General features: G+C 49.6%; 1 pseudogene; it reads right to left on the bottom strand.

Moving 5' to 3' along the window:
• Positions 1-4735: 4735 nt before the first annotated feature.
• LOC127055391 (iron-sulfur cluster assembly enzyme ISCU, mitochondrial-like) lies at positions 4736-5719 on the bottom strand (annotated as a pseudogene).
• Between the last annotated feature and the right edge of the window lie 537 nt (positions 5720-6256).

The following is a 6256-nucleotide window of genomic DNA, read 5'->3' as shown; positions in this document are numbered from 1 at the left end:
TTCTCGGATATTCTCTTCCATCAGCTCTATCAGGCGGCACTTCATGCAGACAAAGCTCTTTTCAGGCGCCCCCCTCCAGGATCATGTACATGCCGCAGCTTCCACATCCAGTCATCCTCATTATGTCTTTCACTGCTGCCCCTGTATCAGTCATGGCCTTCCCACCTGCTGCCTGGTAGTCAACACAACACAAGCCCCCAGCAGGCACCAGACCACCACCCTATCCCTTGACTTGCTTGTCGGTTCCTCTGTCTTAGTCTCCCCTGCAACCTCCCCCTGGGAACTCCCACTGAAACTCCCCTGTTTACAGCTCTGTTTGCTGGCTCCTGTGCTGTTGCAGCTGTCTGTGCTGCTGCCCGACTGGCTGGCTCCTTATATAGGACCCCATAAGGTAAGCCCCTCCCCCTAATCAGGGCTCCGCTGCTCTCCCAGCACACTGCCCCTAGCAGCCTCCACACACACACACACAACACAATACAATTCACAAACTACAAACTACACACTACACTATACAATCCACAAACTAGAAAAACCTGCTCCTCCAACAGAACTCCCACTGAAACTCCCCTGTTTACAGTTCTGTTTGCTGGCTTCTGTGCTGCTGCAGCTGTCTGTCACACACCTCCTCCTTTATGAGCCTCCAGGTTAGCGCTTCCTCAGCCTCTCTGCCCCATTCAGTGGGTTTCTTCCAGGGAAGCCTCTCCTCCTCTTTCGGGCGACTACCTGCGTCATCTCCTGGGAGTTCCTTCATCCCCCACCTGCAAAAAGTACACTGGCTGGGGAGTGGATGTCTCCTTAGCTCTGCTACCACCCACAGGTCCTCACACATATTGCACCCCTCGGGCATCTCCTCTATTTTATTCCCTTTCCCTCCAATCCTGACCTCCTGCTGAACACCCCAGGCCTCTCGTTCTCCCAAGCCATCAAGCGAGCTCCATGTTTCTTCTCTGGGAGGTGCATTGTGGGGAGTTCCAGATGCCCCTTTTCTCCCTTTAAGGGGCTTGGGCTGGCCATCAACCCCGTACCTCCTTCCTTCTGTCTACTCTATCCGGGCTCTGTTGTCTAAGGTTCTCATGTTCATTACCTTGAGAACCTTGCTCCTTGTCTTCCCCTGGGGGCTTCTCAGAATAAGGGTCCCTGCACCCTTCTTCAGGGAACCTTTCCTTCTCCCTCGGGGGTGGGAGAGGCAGTCTGTATCTAACACAATAAGATATGGTAACCCCTCAACCACCCCAACCTGCTTCCATTTAAAGCTGCCCCACACGTCTAGGGGCACCTGGGTCACCAGGCAGTATCTCCTATCCCCCTGGATACACTCCAGGGCTATTCATGCACCTGGAATTATCCAGTGTGGTTTTATCAGCCACCTCTGGACGAGCAAGCAGGCTGAAGCCATATTCACCAAGCCCCTATGGTGTTTTCTTCCCCGCCCTCCCCTCACTGGGATGGCGGACAGCCTCTGCCTCCTTGTCCACCCTCCAGCATTAGTCCAGCCACAAAATTCAGCCCACCCACATTCAATATCAATGAAGTCCCTCTTTTTATGTCCAGGCTCCCTCCTTCCTCTTGGGGCCTTTCCCAGGAAGGGGTTCCCTTAGCTTCTTCCCCAACTCTGTCTTTATAGGGTTGTCCCTCCCTTTGGGGGAATATCTGCCACCGTATATTCCTCGGTCAGCTTGACTGCTGCACTGACCACACTTGGCTGATATCACCTGACCCAGACTCTGATATTCTCGGGGAGGCCCTGTAGCAATTGTTGTAGGACAAGGGCGTCCATTATCTCCACTACCATTTGCATCTCAGGCCTCAGCCAGTGGATGGCCCAGTCCATAAGGCTCTAGGCAAATGCCTGGGACCACACAGCCCCCATCCATCAGGCTGATGGGAACATTTAGCAGTATTTCTCTGCCGACAGGCCCGCCCAGTCTAGGATGGCCACCCTCACCATCTCATAATTCCAGGCCTGTTCCTCACTCAAGGCAATGTAGGCCACTTGAGCATCTCCCACCGGGTAGGGAGCCAACCACAGGGCCAAGGTTGCCCTATCCCATCCAGCGCCCATGGCTACACACTCAAACATACCAAGAAAGACATCCGGATCATCTGCCAGGACCATTTTACAGAGTCCCAAGCCTGGCGGCCAGATGCCATACCCTATCGCGGGACTCACCATTCATTGCAGGAGTTGCTACTGCATGCTGGCTTGCTCTCTTACAAAGTCCTGTAGGCTTCTCTGCTGGTCTGCTTACTAGATTAGCAAGGCCGGTCTCTCAACCTGGTGGGACTGCTGGAAGCCTTGCAGCGGCTGCCGCATCTGCTACTGATGTTTGATGAGGCATTGCAGGGTCTCATCCATCTCTGGGCTGCCAACTATGTCTGTTGGCTCAGGGTACCGGACAAGCCCCCACATGTAACAAGGTGCAGGTGGGCCACTCCATCTTTGGCCACTTCTGCACCCACAAGCTAGCCAGAGACCTCTGTTTTGGTGCAAACACCCATGCTCTTTATGTACTGTACAAGTTCCCACCATTCTCTCAGGGATTGAGAGCTTCTGCAGCCAGTAGGGGAGAGCAGTCTCTAACTCCCTGGCTCCTCTCTTTCTTCTTCTGGTGGCTTTCTTCCTACCAGTTTTTATGTAGCCCTGGCTAAAGAGGCCAGCAGCTGTTCCCCATTTACTACTTAGGCCTGAGCTTACTCAGCCAGCTCCAGTAACCCTTTTCTGATTGGAGCTGGCCTGATAGAGGTCTGGCTGAGGCTTTTCTACCCAGTACTCTGTCACATTCAACAGCTCCTTTATCTCCATCCGAGAGGTCTTCTGCAAGACCTCTCTGGGCTGCTAGTCTTCTACCAGAACCTCCTCCGGACCTGGAAACTGTTCTCAGCGACTAGGTCTGTGGCGGCCACCGTGGCGGGGAATATCTCCTTTCAGAGCCCCTGCTACACAACCCCTAGCTCCATGTGCAGTTGGCAGAGTCCCCCACGGTGCTCCAGAGATTGGTCCTGGAAGAAGTCACCAGAATCGGAGACCTCCTAGTCTATGACCAGGGAGACTAGCTGGACCCTCCACTCGCTTGGCTCATGGGGCTCTCCAGGCCTTCTACTCCCTGGCATGTACTCCAGGAGTTGAGGGCTGCTTTACTGCACGCTGCTTGAGACTTCCTCGACCTGGTCCTGCGAGAAGGCATGCCCCGCCCACCCTTCACCCCAGGCCCTCCAGACCTTTTCATTGGGCCACTGCCCTGTGGACCCGACCAGACTCCCCCTCTCTTCTTCACCGTGAGCTGGCTGCACAATTTGTAGCCAGTTCGTTTCTAGGCCGTGCCAAGAAAACATCTATACATGTTCGTGCTCCACACCCTTCTTTACCTCACCCTCGCATCCCACTCCGACACAAAGGGGCGAGTTCTCCTGACACCTTTGAAGGGTGAGGAGCCCTGGTGGGCCAGCCTATATTCCACCCTGGTCCCGAGTCCTGCCAGGGATATCAGTTGGCGGCTCCTTCATGGAGCCGTGAGCACAGGTGTGCTCTTGGTGTGGTTCACCCCTGTCCCGGACACCTGCCCCTTCTGCAGCATGAGGGAGACCCTGGCGTACGTTTACCTGGAGTGCTTCAGGTTGCAGCCCCTATTCCGGCTTCTCTCGGATATCCTCTTACATTTTTGGTTGCACTTTTCCCCTCACCTTCTTTTCTATGCACTCCCCACCCATGGCCCCACAAAGTCACGGGACCTGCTGGTCAACCTCCTCCTAGTCCTGGCTAAAATGGCCATCTATACAACCAGGGAGAGGAGGTTGGCCGATGTGTTCTCCTGTGACTGTGGGGCCTATTTCTGATCCTCTGTCTGCTCATCCATCTGGGCAGAGTTCCTCTGGGTGGTGTCTGCTGGCTCCCTTGATGCCTTTGAGGAGCAGTGGGCACTGTCTGGGGTTCTCTGCTCGGTGTCCCCGTCAGGTTCCCTTCATTTGACCCTTTGACCTCACTCCCATCCCTGTTATCTCATTAGTTGTCCCATGGAATCATTTGGTTTCCAGTCCTGTGGATCTTCCCCTTAAGGCTGCGGGGAGGTCCAAAGCCCTCCCCCTTCCTGGCTACCAATAGGAGCACCCTGTCTCATGGCTCTTAACTTCATGGAGGACAATGCTGAACTCATATAAAGACATGGTATTACGGCAGCCTCCTCAGGCCCCTGTAGGGCCAGAGCACTACCTGGAACCTTCATGCTGCTGCTATTTTGTTGTGATTTTTTGACCATCGATTGTTCAGTATCTATTAATGCATAGCTTATGCAACAAAACTGATCGGCAATTCCTTGCATAAACATTCAGGCTGAGGCAAAACACTTTGCAATACAGTCCTTTTCTGTACAAAATTTTAGGCAAACCTACACATTTACTCTATGAAATTCAGCCCTTCCAACATTTGAAACCCCAGGATTTTCTTTGCTGAAAATTGTCACATCAGAACTCAGTAATTGCTTCCCTCACCCATTCACTTCATATGAAATCAAGACAGGAGAGTAGTCAGTCTGTGCTGAAATAAGCTGAAGAAGAGGTTCCAATAATATAAGCTTGACAACAATGGTTTAATACATTTGGATCAGTGGTATATTGTGCTTATCTTATGTGCATATGCTATAGCTTCATTTATTAGTGCACTGGTTCCCATCTCTAAAGTCATTGCACAGCAAATTTAAGTGGAATGAGATAGCAAGCTTTATAATCTCTCACATTAAATTTAGGCTTTGGATGCTTTCTTCTCTGGAAGTTCTTTCTTAGGATCCTGTTTCAATTTGTAATCTGTCAAGGCAACCTTGATTTCATCTTTTGCCAGCATAGAGCAGAGTAGTTTAACTGGAGGATGGCAGACTTCTTTAGCAATATCAAAATTTCTGATAGTGAAGTCTTTACCAATAGTTTTTCCTTTAATCCACTCCATGGCCAGTGAGCTTGAGCCTATCCACAGCCAAATGTTTTGAATCTTGTATCAAAATTTTTTCCATTGTCCTCTTCAGCCTGTAGTTTCATCACATCTCCACAGGCAGGAGCACCCACTTATCAACTACCAAAGATTCTTACCAGTCTCATCAAGGCTGCCCATATTTCTAGGATTCCCCTAGTGATCCACTACTTCCTCATGATACCCCATTGTAGAACCTGCCAGGTCCAGAGGTGCCACCCCACTCCAGATCTCAGCAACACCATCTTGTTTTGGAGGAGCTGGTGTGCTGTTTTGCAGCCTCACCCTTCACATGCCTCTCCTTCACCCAGTCTCCAGCATACCCCCTACACGAGGACTTTGAGAGGGGTCCTTAGGAAGCAGATTTATGGCTGTCTTCTACAGTAACTGCCAGGGAGATCTTCCTACACCTCAATACAGGGCTTTCAGGGCCCCTTTACATTGCTCTGACCCTTTTACTTGACATACAGGGATAGGATCAGAGTCTTACCCAGACTCCCTGTCCTATAGAGCTTAGGGTAATAAGTTTACAGGTGGCCAAAGTTTACAGGCCTAAGAGACACAAATAGTCTTCAGATAAACTTCCAAACTTGCGTGTCCTTATCCAAACCTGAACTCCAACCTTTTGAGGTTAAGTTATGATTATTCACCATGGACCTCTCCAAAGCCTACTAAAGCCACTGTAAAGATTCCCTCTGACTTCAGTGGGCTTTGTATCAGGCTCTGTACAATTAAATCCAACATGACATCAATTACAAGCATAGCCATGGAGAGCAATCCTTTCTATCTTCATTTGTCTTCCCCTAATATTATCCGTTCCTTATTGCAAAACCTCAGGTCATTGATCCCCATTCTGCAGGCTTCAGTGGAATGTGTGATATAGCATCTCACAGTGAATTGATTCTCCTTGATTAAATAAATAAATAAGGTTAACACTTTTTAAATGTCTGGTAGATTTACCATTACTATTTGTTTGGTTCAAACCCTGGTACAAACACATGGAAGTGATATATTTTATTTAGCTGGCCTACACAATAAGTTATTTGTATGTTCAGGATACAAAAATCAAAAGGAAAAAAATGAAGTCCTTTCACTGTAGCTATTTAAAATGTTTGTTTTTTAGCCTTCTTCATCCCCAAGCAGAGAGTTAAGTAATGATCTGGACATATATGATGGATGTTACATTAGTATAGAAATCTGAGTTTCAACTGTAGTCTTGCTCTCTATCATTTTTTTTTAAAATTCCCTGTGGCAATCTCTTTGAAAGTGGCTGGCAAGTTTTTATTCTTTATAGATCTC

This window comes from Gopherus flavomarginatus, chromosome 7 (assembly GCF_025201925.1).
Source record: "Gopherus flavomarginatus isolate rGopFla2 chromosome 7, rGopFla2.mat.asm, whole genome shotgun sequence".
Lineage (NCBI taxonomy): Eukaryota > Metazoa > Chordata > Testudines > Testudinidae > Gopherus > Gopherus flavomarginatus.
This window is presented reverse-complemented; position numbering and strand designations above follow the sequence as displayed.